This window comes from Typopeltis vanoorti, chromosome 5 (genome assembly GCF_054136105.1).
Source record: "Typopeltis vanoorti isolate ZY-2024b chromosome 5, IOZ_Tvanoo_1.0, whole genome shotgun sequence".
Taxonomy (NCBI): domain Eukaryota; kingdom Metazoa; phylum Arthropoda; class Arachnida; order Uropygi; family Thelyphonidae; genus Typopeltis; species Typopeltis vanoorti.
Genome location: NC_143553.1, coordinates 150,654,458 through 150,668,559, shown reverse-complemented (window position 1 = coordinate 150,668,559; position 14,102 = coordinate 150,654,458).

The window sequence follows — 14,102 nt, the reverse complement described above, 5'->3', positions numbered from 1 at the left end:
ATTATATGAAAGGAATAAAGGCAATTTTTTAAAATTAGTAGAACTGTTTGCTATGTTTGATCTCGTTATGGAAACTGATGTTGAAAGGGCCCTACAACGAATAGAGTAGAGTACACTATTTGAGTAAAGGCAGTCAAAATGAAATATTGGAAACTTTAACTAACGCAATCAGGGATACAATTTTATTATAAATTCGAAAATCTAAATATTATTCCATAATTTCAGACTGCACACCTGATGCAAGTAAAACAGAACAAATGACCATTATTATTCGCTTTGTTTCCTGTGACAATGGAATTGTCAAGATTAGGAAAACGTTTTAGGTTTTGCAGATATATCAGACGTGGTTTATGTGCAACAATAATGGAACAACTGGAAAAATGGAACATTCCCATTGAAGACATGCGAAGTCAAGGGTATTAAAATGGGGCAAATATGAAAGGGAAAAAATATGGGCTCCAAAATTTGCTTTTGAACAAAAATCCTCGAGCGTTTTACGTGCATGTGCTGCTCATACTCTAAATTTAATCATTAACGATGCAGCCAAAGTGAATGCAAATACAATTAGTTTCTTTGCAATTATTCAAGACATATACAATTTCTTTTCATTCTCTTACAAACGTTGAGCAATCCTTTTAAAGTTCGTAAAAAAACTAACATTGAAACAGCCATCAGAAACGCAATGGGAAAGTAAAATTAATGCAATCCGCCCTCTACGATATCAGTTAAGAAAAATTTATGATGCACGTTTTGAAATTTTAAATAATGAAAATTTTAATAAAGAAACTCAGCACGAAGCACAAACATTATGTGCTAAAATAAAGAGCTAAAATTTATTTGCTCTCTTATAACTTGGCATGATTTACTTAACAGAATAAACCCTGTGAGTAAAATGCTTCAAGACAAAAATATGAACATTACACTTGCTTTAGAATTTATCGAAAACTTAAAAATATTCTTACAAGAGTATCGATCATATACAAATTTTAAAGAAGTTCTAAAAACGGCAAAAGAACTGAGTGAAGAGGTGGAAGGAGAACAGGAATTTAAAACTGGTACGGAAGTTCGACGTCGAAAGAAGACACGATAATTTGACTACGAGCATCATGACGAAACGCCACAATCGCCAGAAGATAAATTTAGAGTGAATGTGTTTTATACATTCATAGACGTTGCAATGTGTTCGTTAATAGAACATTTTGAACAACTAAAACATATTATGATTATTTCAATTTCTTGTATAGATTACTACAAATTAATAACGAAGATTTACGAAAACATTGTGACGATTTAGAGATTCTCTTGAAGGACGGCGACAATAAAGACGTAAATGTAATAGAACTATATGACGAGTTATGTGCTTTCCGGGATATTTTTCGAAAGGGTAATTTAAATATCAAACCCTTTCGATATTCTTAATTTTATTGTGTCCAATAATTTATCTTTCCCTAACTTTTCAATTGCTTTAAGAATATTATTAACCTTACCTGTTAGTGTAGCGAGCGGTGAACGTTTCTTTACAGAGTTGAAATTGATTAAAACCTACTTAAGAACAAGTATGTCACAAAAAAGACGTTAGTTTGGCGTTAATAGCTATTGAAAATGATATATGTACGGAATTAGACGTTAAGACCATTATTTCTAATTTTGTGAATATGAAATCAAAAACCTTGAACTTTTAATAAAAAAAATTGCAAGTATATTTATGTAATTTAATTTATTTTCTGTTATTCTGTAAAGATGTTATTTTTTGAATACTTATACTAAATGTTCTAATTATTTCTGAATTATTTTCTTATTTTCTCGTCTATCTTGAGTTTCTTTTATTTTTCTAAAAGATAGTTCCACTTATAAAAATTATTAAAAAATTTTTACAAGTTACTAAGAATTTAGCAACTTGTAAAATGCAAGAATTTTTTAAACTTTAGTTCAAATAAATTTTAATTTTAATTAAAATTCATTTTAATTTTGTTAGCGATTCGGATCGGTGAGAAGGCTATAATCCCTGTATCATTATATTCAACGATTAAAGTGAAGTGGCTTTATCAGAATTTGCTTTAACTTTTGAGAATTTTTTGAATATTAGTTTTTAACGATTATCCTGCCTAGTCAACAACCGCGGTTCGTTACATTTAACGAACCCACGTGTGGCTGTTCTGTCAAAATTATTTAAGAAGTTTCAAATAATTTAAATTTTTATTATCGTAAAAGAACCACACACGCCCGGATCGTTTCAGGGGGCGCTTAGATAGAAATTGCATGTGGGCGCCAAAGACCCTAGCGCCGGCTCTGACTGTAGCCAGTTAAGTTTTAACTGAGGCTCAGCTATTGCCATTACGCAGCCAAGACTAGAGTTTTTAGCTCGATAACACCCCATCCACACAGATTTTCTTCATTCAGATGACGGGATAAAGAGTCAAGGACTCAGTCCATCGCCCAGTTCTTTTAAGAACTTATTTATGTTCATAATATATTATTAAGTAATATAATAATTCTGTTCAGTCGTATAATATCTATCTATTCATCCAGTTCTGCTCAGTGGTAGAGTGTGCCTGTCACTGAGAAGAACAACCGCTGAGTGAAAAGATCCTTCAGCTGGCTCATTGTTGGGTGATCTGAGGGATCGTACCAGTTTTTGGAGAGGTAGCCCGGCACTTAAAATAAACAAGCTACCTGGTTGGTGTTTGGTTTTGCCTGTCACTCAAGAGTTTTTGGATAGGTATCCCGCACTTTAAAATACCTCTCTTCATACATAGTATTGATCCTTATGGATCACTCATTGAGATTGAGTGATCGCGTAGATCACTCAGGGGTTTTTGAGAAATAACCTCCTCATCTTTATTTGTGCTCAAATACCCCAGTCTCTACGTTAACTAATCTCCAGGGTTATTACGATTTTTTAAATTTTGTTTATTGATAAATTGAAGGACTCTCCAGCGTTTCATAATATATCCAGACGAAGTAAATAATATATAATATAATAAAAATTTTCTGTTTCTGTTCATTGGCAAATAAGTCCGTTTCACGTACGCTCCATCATCCGATTTTTTTCTGTTGGAGCGATAACTCTTATGACATTGGTTCCCCTCGGGGGTACGTGCTGGGTCGTTCAGGGGTACACAAAAATAATCATTAATGGCGACAAACAAGTAAAGCAAACTATTTTACATTAAGATAGGCACTGAACAAAAGTGTCAGTATTTAAAAGAAGCTATTTTTAAAACAAGGGGTACAATTTATAGAAATGGGTTTAAAAGGGATGCGCAAGTGGAAAAAGGTTGGGAACCACTGTTTTGGGAGATGAACGATTCATTAGGTAAATACTACCAAATATTTGTTCCTGAAGTGGTTATATCCGCTGACGTCTCTTTCTTTAAGCAGAATCTTCTTCATGCGGAATTCTTAGCTATTTTTTTTTTTTTATATAAATTTGCATGGGTTTCACGTCTTAACTCAATTCTGTATCAGAGCGTGTTTTTTTTTTTTTTTCTTTGCTTGAATTTTTTTCTTTCCAAATTTACATAGCCTTCAAACTGATCCTATCCAATTGTGAATATCATACTGAGCTTATATCTCTGTTACAGGTACCTATCCAATACGATAAGTGGGGAAACAGAGGGCGCTTTGTTCAAAAAATTGTGGAATCAAGACCGTTCCTGCATACAATTACCAGGACATATATTTTCCTATCATTTGCATGTGTTTATGTGTTCCTATGATTTCGGGATGATTTCACACCTTTACAATATTCGATCTGTATACTGCATCTAATTCTCTCTCTCTCTCTCTCTCTCTCTCTCTCTAGCTATCTTTGATACGATTTGCATCTTAATTCTTCAGATTTATGCTGCTACTTTTGATATTTTTATACATCCTTAATATAAAAGAAGTTCTATAAACATTGAAACTTAAACAAAAAAGAAAGAAAGAAGAAAGAAAAGAAAATTTTGCAAACATTAAACAAAACTCCCAAAGATCGTATCTCCTTATCTTAACAACAAATTATCTTTCGCTCACCTTCCCAACACATTCCTTTCCCCCCTTTCTGTACAATAGCGACGTCTAGCGGTCTCATATTGATTTTACAAGCGAAACATGCACAGTAGCCGTTTCTTCCCTTCTATTTCGGAGAACGCTAACACGTCCCGCCATTTGGGAAGAGAAATGCCCTCCACCGCTGTTCGACACGTGCATACTGCTCAGGCCACAAGGAAAGTGACATCGTAACATGGCACTCTGTAACAGCCACAAAAAATGTACGCAACATTAACAATGATTTGGTGTCTGTAACGGGGATTCTGGGATCTCGATGTCGATGTGCAGGTTGGTGAGCTATCGATCATCGCTACCTTGATCGGCAGGCTCCATAAAGGGGTTTCGTTTCTCATCGGTGGGGGTGTGGCAGTGGAAGTATCGATAACCCAACTAATTTCTGGTAGTTAGCGAAGGAAGAGATTTTCAAAGGTGGGTGATATTTACTTTGTTTCAAAATATCGAAACGAGAATTCAGTTTATCTCTTGAAGTCGACCAATGTATATGAATTTGCTTTCTTATATGAATCGCAAACAAATACTTTTTTTTTTTCAGGTTGTTTAGCTGAAGCAACTCGAAGAGTTGTTTAGCTGAAGCAACTCGAAGAGTTGTTTAGCTCTACAAAATTGCAATGCTGTAAATTATTTCGTCTAACAATGTAGGAGTTTATATGAATTAAATACTTTTAATTAACATCCACATCAGTGCGAACAATAGCTGGAAAAAGAGTCTCGTTCAATTATGCTATGAAGTTACTACTATGATAAAAAGATATACTATTTTCATGTAAACAAACTTCAAGATTGTTTCGTATAGGCAGCCTTTCATAGACGAAACATTGGGTATATGTTTTCGGCCTTTCATATTTCTTAACCTTTTTACTTTATTACAAAATTAAAGTAATAAAATATTTTTATTTCAGGAAAAAAAAATGATGCATCATCCTTCTAACTAAATCATAAATTTCAAGCAATACAACAAGTTTATTGTCAATTTATTGTCAATATTGTCAATATTATCAACAACAAATAAACATAAACATGTCTAAATCTATTAATTTATTACTAATATACGTAGAAAACAAAATGGTGTATCTCTTTATCAATAATTTTATTTTTAATGATAAAAAATATGCTTTTATAAAAATATTTTAAATAAATTTAAGTGGATATTATAATCGATTAAAAAATAATTTTATTTTTCTTTATAATTTAAGGTAAAATCCAAACAACGCAAAACACATTTGGATTGCAACTCACTCATATGAAGCATAAGATTTCAGATCGCATCTTGTTTTTTTTTTTTTTATCACCATGGTAATATAAGCTGCCATGGTGATAATTTCAAGTTGATTTCTGTGTTCAGGCTTGTTTTGAGATGACGATAGCTTCTTAAACTAAGAGAAAGCCATACATATAAAAGTCTTCTGTTGGATACAGAGTAGTGTAATAGACGATTTAATCCCCTGCAACTGAGTAGAAACCATTATCAAGCAATTGTGCCACACCCGAATTGGCAATAACTTGCTCTTTCTCTGTATACTAGCAGTTAATCATCTTCAGAACAGTTAATCCTCTTTACGTGCTCGATCCTAAGGTGGAATACGATAACAACAAAGAAAGAAGCAAGCAGTCCTCGTTAGACTTGTAATCCTTCCATCCAAGCGAATGATTGATGCGAGGCCGACCAAGTCAAACTGTTCAGATCACGTTTTGCGAGAGAAAAAGGGAGTGGATATTAACCCTCTCACTTTTAGCATCGCCACACACGCTAATAACTTCTTTTTTTTTCATCTTGGGAATATTATAAGCATTACTGGATTAATGTCACTGCTTGTTAATATTGTATTTCTGGATTAGATTATGACTGTCGTTTTTATTGTGCTTTACTTTAAAAGCAAAATTTGGTTTGCTATAAAAAATTGACAAAGGTCTATATTGAAGGTCCACTTCATTTGGAATACTTTCCCGTTTCGAAAAATAGCATGTTTCTAGTACAATAGCTACTCAGTGTACAGATGAAGTCGTCGATCGATTTTTTTAAAATTTACTAGAGCTATTTTTGATCTCGTTATTGCATGCTCTGCCAAAGTACATCTAAAATAGTCAACGGTAAAGAGAATTTATGGATATTAGTAGAGAGAGAGAGAGAGAGGGGGGGGGAAAACAGAGCTTCTGCAAATTACCAGAGTCCAACGTTCCGAAAGCTAGTCATTATTAGATGGGAAAACATTTTTTTTTCTTCAGTGGAACGACTTTAACCGCCTCTCGTTAGGTGTGTGGATGTTATATTGACTGCATCGAGATGTCAGATTTTTCTGTTGATATCATTTTCAAGGCTTCTCTTGCATTTCTGAAGAAAAAAACTACGTAAGACAAAAGATTTTTTGGTTTGAAATGTTTCGCATAAAATGATATTCACATGACTGCCTTTTACATCTTTCTGTGTGATATTTATTTAGCGACCTCCTAATCTAGAGCAAAAATTTAGATTCCTACAGAATTCAACATCCGTTATTGAGACAACTCAAATATTTGGCCCAGAAAGTACAGAAAAAATGCAATAAAAACAGACAATAATATTAAATGACCATGTGATTTTTTTCTTCCCCTAAATGTTGCCAATCTTTCAGATGGATTTACACCCATCCGGATTGATTTCATGTTTTTGTGTTTGCCCTTATAAGCGCTCATAGAAATGGGTTTTTCTAGCTGAGCATTCTCCTATCTCTACTCAACAATTGAGAATGCCTTACATCTTAGTGAATTACATGATGTGGAATGTGGAACGTAACCCATCCTTGGATTCCGAGGACATTCTACACCATACAACCCACCGTCTACACTACTTAACATTCATCTACGCAAATGCCACCCACTGTCTACTACTAGTACTTATGTGCGTTGACAGTGTGTGTTCTCTGGCCGATTTTCGTGTATGGGGGAGAAACTCTCATAAGTCCTTATGAAATCAGCTAATTCACTGCGATACAGAGAAAAACTTTTTCTTCATATTGCGATGCGATTAACTAAATTGAAAGAAAGTTTTTTCTTGTATTAGAGTATATATATATATATATGATTCAGCAGGTAGTCTTAAACATCCTTAAAATCCTTCCTATTCTACAGAGAGCAATACGATTGGTAAATGATTCTCCCTCCCCACATTTTCTGATTCATCCAACTCCTACTTGCCACCTATAGCTACTTTTTTTAATAATAATTAAAAATTAAAATGTGAATAATAATTATTCACATCATTAAGTGTCCATTAAAAAAAAACCTGTTATCTGCAATTCCTCACTCAAAACCTTTGGCGGTTAGCTTTAGTAATTTTATTATTAAGAAATTATTTTGTATTAAGCATAGTATTAAGAAATAATTTTGTCAACCTCTTGTGTGTTGGAAAAAAAAAATGAAAACAATATGAAGAAATTTCACGTAATTTTTCATTTTCATTTTTTTTTTTTTTTTTTTTTTTTTTCTTCACTGTCAACTTTGCAATTGTGCTACGTATAAATTCCTTTCTAGGCAGGGAAAATACTAAGAAAACTGCATTCAAAAATTCGTCTAAAATAATAAAAATATTGTAGTTCTTTTCCCCTAGCGACGATTTAGCGAACCATTTTTTTTTTTTAAAGCAAAAGTCTGACGGAACAAGTCAAAAGTTTAATTAGGATAGGGATAAAAATAACATCATTATTGCGGTTATCAACCTGTACGTGACGAAACAGATGAAAAATTCTGTGCAACGTATCTCTATAAAAGTAAGAACTGCAGATTTACTTGGTATTTTTCATCGAACGAAATGTCACATCTTTCGTAAGTGGAGATTTACCCTTTATTGGTTTCACGTTATCTGCTCTAGATAAGAGATTTCGGGCATTTTGCCAATATCTTTTCTTCCCTGGGATAATGCGAGGGCAGCAAAAGATTTACATAACTGGCAATATTACTACTGCATAAAATATTGGTAATGGCCATTGAAAAGATATCATTAGCTATAATAGTGAAGGATATTCCTTCGCAAATATTTCTAAAAGTATCGAATAACAATATATAGTCCTAACGAAATACAAGTCTGAAAAGATATTTGACCAAGGAACTTCGATAATAAATCGTATTTACTTTTTACTTGACGCTAAGAATGGTCGCCTACGAAGTTTTATATTTAGGACTTAAAACCGATAAATTAAAATGGTGTGTTAAATTAATTAATAAATAAATAAATATTTATTAATTTAATAAAATTTTATAAATATTTTATTAAATTTTATAAAAAAATTTAATAAAATTTTTTTTTAATTTTATTAAAAGTTTGTTTCATATTATCTTATATATTTTTTCTTCTACTATTTATGTAAATTTTTATAAAGAGATAGCTTAAAGTAGTCCAAATTTCGACTATGCGCGAAGGTTTATTCTCATAAACTCCCTGGTAAATTTCGAAAACTTATGATAACGTACGTCAAAATTCTCATTATTAAAATTAATTTTGAGGTTAAATAATATATTAATGTTTATTTATAAAATAATATGATATTTTCATATTTAAGATTATCAAAATTTCAGTAAAGTTTATGACTTATGAAAAAACAACTTTCATAAAATGCATCGAACGTATTCTTTATTACTCTTTGGCTGCAATACATCTTTCAGACCATCTCGGCGTTCTCAGAAAGAACTGTGACCTAAAGATACCATTTAGTTAGTGGGCCAAAACCTGTGGTTCTTTTGGCAGGTTTATATCGAATACATATTTGAAGGGGAAAATAGCAATGCTACTGTATCGATTTTATCTTCGTAGAACACATGCATGAAGTTCTGTATATGTTCTCCTTTTTATGCTTTCTTCTTTCTCCGCCTTTGTACTTACGAAGACAGGCATGACAAGTTCGTGTCAAGAGTGAATCAACTGAAGTGCACTACGTGCTCCAATAATCTCAGTTGCAGTCCACGAAAAAATTATTGAATTTCTATGAAATCGTTTTGAGAATTTTCTTCACTTAATTATAATAAATTAAGCCGATCGATGTCTTGATAAGTTGAATTGATTAGCATTGAAGTATCCAGCAATTCCCGTCATCAGTTAAAAATTCATAGAACTAGCAATACGGAATATTTTAATTCATATCAATATTCAGAAATCCAATAGTCCTATGAATCAGTAAAGCCGCCTCTAAAAATTCGGATGATCCCTAGGCCACTCAATCGTGGGCGAAACACCGTCCATCTCAGCGTTGGCCTTCCACCCACCACCGAGCTCATATTCCGAAGAAAAGCATTCACCGACAAAACTCCTCACCGGGCCGTGCCGGAAAACACTTTCCGCGGAGACTCAAATTGCTCCCTTAAGGCAAAAACCTCAAGAAAGCGAACTCATATTAACAATATTAGATAGCCGAGCATCAGTTAAACTTCCTTGGCTACAGCATTGCCATCCCTATAGCCAGCTTCCACCTCTCATCATTGAGTAGGTAGACCTAGTTAATAATTAAGAAGATATTAACCAAAGTATTATTTTCAGAAAAAGTATTCTTTCCGAATCTCTCAAATGATAGTCCTTATAAGGACTGGCTTAAAGGGGCGAAGCAAGAATGCTTTTCATATTCCCCGTTATCTGTAGAGGACAGTGTATGGATAAGTTGTTATTGAGCAATTCAAGCTCTGATCATGGCAGGAGGGTAACAGCAATAGCCGAGCCTCAGTTAGAACTTCGTTGGCTACAGCATTGCCATCCATTACCCTCCAAGGGTATTGGATTGAATGAATCAATCACCCTTGGAGCAGCATCTCACAGATATTCCTTATAAGGACTGGCTTAAAGGGGCGAAGCAATAATGCTTTTCATCTTCCCCGTTATCTGTAGAGGACAGTGTAGGGATAAGGTGTTATTAAGCTATTAAAGCTCTGATCATGGCAGGAGGGTAATAGCAATAGCCGAGCCTCAGTTAGAACTTCATTAGCTACAGCATTGCCATCCATTACCCTCCAAGGGTATTGGATTCTTCAATCTCTCACAGATATTGCTCTCGTTTTCTTTATTATATAAAATGATTTATGAAGTTTCAGAGGTGTATTCTATAATTGCTAATTTTGTAAAATAAATTTGAAATTATTTTAAATTTAAGTTCTTATCAAAAATAATATATCATTTGCAATATTTACTTAAAGGAATTAAAAAATCTTTTTTAGATATAAAAGGAAACAGTTGAAAGAAGATTTTAGACTAGGTATATATAAAAGACAGTAAAAGTGTCAGAAATAGTAATCACTGATAGTATCATCATAGAGGGCGCTGTAAACACTGAATACAAAGCAGGCATTAATGTTGTCTAATCTGCTTATTTATGAATATGTCTGAAAATAATGAATTGGGTAACTTCGCATCGTCGCGTAATCTGTTTGAGAGAAATCAGTGCACGAAGGGAAATACTCATTATTCACTTGTTAAATAGACTACAGCGCAGCTATGGTTGGAAGTAATTCAGATCACGTCATAATTTTTTAGAAAACTGACTTAGGGAAATATGTAATGCAGTCAGAGATTTTTTTTTTTGCTTTTTTTTTTTTATAAGGTAAATAAAAACAGAATTGATCGTTTGGCTCAAATAAAACGACTTCGGAATGACGTAAACAAATCAATTTCAAAATGAATATCTCTTGGATAATGCAGTCAGGGATTTGAAACTATCACTTTCAGCCCATATTTACAACCAAATGAAAAGCAGCTATCCAGAAAGGCAATGCAGAGATTTAATGAGAAGTCAGTGTCTTGCATTTAATACATGCCTCTGTTTCGTATCTCCAGATGTCTCTAGCTAGATATATGCTTGCTTTTGTATAATTCAAATACACAGTGTGTGCGTGTGCGTGTGTGTGTGTGTGTGTGTGTGTGTGTGTGTGTGTGTGTGTGTGTGTGTGGAGGGGGGGATTCAAAGATGTACCGAATTCCCTTGTATCTGTAAAGCAATTGCATTCAAATAGCAACTGTGCTCCTATCTTGTCATATGCATTAACTTTCCACAAACGCCTCGAAGGCTATCGATTTGCAGAATTTGCTCATGAAAATGTAAACAATGGCCTGTAACCCACTAATAGCGTTGAATATTACACGAAAAATAGTTGTGAGAATACATCTCGGGTTGTTGATATTTGAATTATTTTCCACTAGGAGATTTACAATTTCGTAAATGGTTACTATTTCACACATTAAACTTTCAAAAGAGCGACACCTGGTGATCAACGATAGATGATAGTCGGAAAACAGGGGCTGCTAGCTAAAGCACAATACATAACATTTTTTTGGAAGCAAGAACGTGAGTTTATCTTCCCATGAAAGATGTATTAAAGAATAAATGAAAATCATGTTTACTGCCATTTCCTTATCACAAATAGCCTAATATTAAAGAATAAATGAAAATCATGTTTACTGCCATTTCCTTATCACAAATAGCCTAATATTAAAGAATAAATGAAAATCATGTTTACTGCCTTTTCCTTATCACATATAGCCTAAAACGAGTTTCACAACAACCTGAAAGAAGTTTCACAATTTCACAACACCCAGAATTGTCCTTATAAGGACTGGCTTAAAGGGACGAAGCAAGAATACTTTTCATCTTCCCCGTTATCTGTAGAGGACAGTGTAGGGAAAGGACTGGCTTAAGGGAGCGAAGGAAGAATGCTTTTCATATTCCCGTTATCTGTAGAGGACAATGTAGAGATAAAGTTATTGAGCTATTAAATTAAAGCTCAGATCACGGCAGAAGGGTAACAGCAATGCCCGAGCCTCAGTTAGATCTTCATTGGCTACAGCATTGCCATATGTAAAGGTAAAGCCGTCTCTAAAAATTCGGATGATCCCTAGGCCACTCATTCGTGGGCGAAAGACCGTCCATCTCAGCGTTGGCTCCACTCAGTGATGGCCTTCCACCCACACGCCACCACCGAGCAGAACCGCTCAAATTCCGAAGAAAATCATTCACCGACAAAGCCCTCAGCGGGCCGTGCCGGAGAACACTTTCCCCGGAGACTCAATTGCTCCCTTAAGGCAAAAACCTTAAGAGAGCGCACTCATAACTCTCGAATCTCAGCGCCCCTGGGGGATAACAGCAACAGAACCTCAGTTAAACTTCATTGGTACAGCATTGCCGTTTATTACCCGCCAAGGGTATTAATCACCGAATCTCACCTCACCAACACAGAACTGTAGTTTTGTAAAAATTAAATGGAATATTATTATAGTAAAAGTTCTTAGGTGTGTGTGATTTATTTAAAAATTAAAATATCATTTCCAATATATATTAATAAATTAAACCTAAATATATGTAAAATATAAGTTTCACTTTTATTTCTGATAAAATTAATTTTTAATGAAATATTAAAAAGTAACATGGTTAAAATTACTTTAGCATAAAATTCACGAAGAATGAAATTTCTTGATTGGTTTTTAAAAGTCGATGTTTAAAAATGTCTCCTGGCAATAGATATCATAAACTCATCTTATTTTCCTTAAAGAAAAAAAAAAGTTTTTCTTGGCTTAATTTTGTCCTTATTTATGAAGAATTACGTTCATTATAATCCAAAAATTAACTAATAAATAATTTGATTTACAAATTTATTGTTTTGAAATTACAGAAATTAAAACAACCACTCACAGGTGACCGGCAATGGCTATTTACGGATAGTTTTGAACACGTAGAGGCTCGACACCGGAATGTTCTTCATTGCTAATGTTTGCATTGTCATATGTCGCTAGTGGCAAAGCCCACAAGCAAGCGAATATCTTGTCTTTTAATTGCTTGTGTTTTGTGAGGGAATCATGTAACGGATATCGGCTAACCTTCACTTGAAAAGTCCTTCAAAAGATTTCATGGTGTACTAGTCAGTGTTAAAACTCAGCTATACCCAACTAGTTCGATTATGAGTAGTTTTCCTAGCATTACTAAAAGGTTTTCACCTTGAAAATTTAAGCTATTTCGTGGTACTTTACGAATGAAAAGATTCGCAAATCGAATACCTTTGTGCTTCTGAAGTCGAATATAAGAATGTTTAAGCTAAAGGCCACATGTAGTTTTGCTTTGGCTGATATTTAAATAAATTCAACATATTATATTGAATTTATTTAATATTATATACAACAAAGTAGTGCTAGATTGCCGACTAACATGAAGCTTTTGTGTTGTACCTCATTAAAATAAAATCGCTCTTGACAAAACCAGAATATGAACACCATCTGTGGATCAGGCAGTGAACAATCAAACATTTTTATGCTAGAAAAAATGCCACAATTATATCCATAGAGGTAGATAGTGTAGATGGTATGGATCCTAAAGGCTAGATGATTCAGGCACTCTTCTTATGGACAAACCAAATAAATATTTTAATTAGAACCGTAATCTCACCCGCTAAACATGCCAACGTAAGTTTTTATTTTATAAAAAAAAAAAAAAAAAAAAAAAAAAGATCCATTGTTTCTGTACCTTTTCATCTTAATGAATAAAAGTTTCTCAACGCCTGACCAGTGTAATTAGAGTCAGAGGTAACCTAAAACCAACAGATGTTTTATCTGTTGAGGATTCTAACAAAATGCCTAAGCAGTGAAGACACTTTTTGCTATAACATTAGTATCACAATACATCAATAAAATAGGGAGAAATGATAATTTTCCTTATGCACTGACATTTACTATCAATCTCTGGCGTTATGTGTAGTTCGTAAAATAATCTCGGAGACTTTCACTACGCCACATGTCATCTCTGGTTCCAGAGTCAACGAAGTACAACTGAATTATGAGCACTGCTATTGCAGAAAGCAAACCTTGCTAATACGTACATTTATTTCCCTCTTTATAATAATCTTAGTAACAGAACATCGTCGAGGAGTCAGCTGTGACAAATGCGACCTGTTCAAGCGAATTCCATTTTTATAACTGCTGGGAAAAGAAGTTCCCTCAGCACTTAATAGTCAATCAGTGTTGAGTGAGTAAGAAAGCGTATGAGAATAGTCATAAAATTTGGTTGGAAACATTTTTCTCCGCATGATGCAAGTTATGGTGGAGTCAGGAG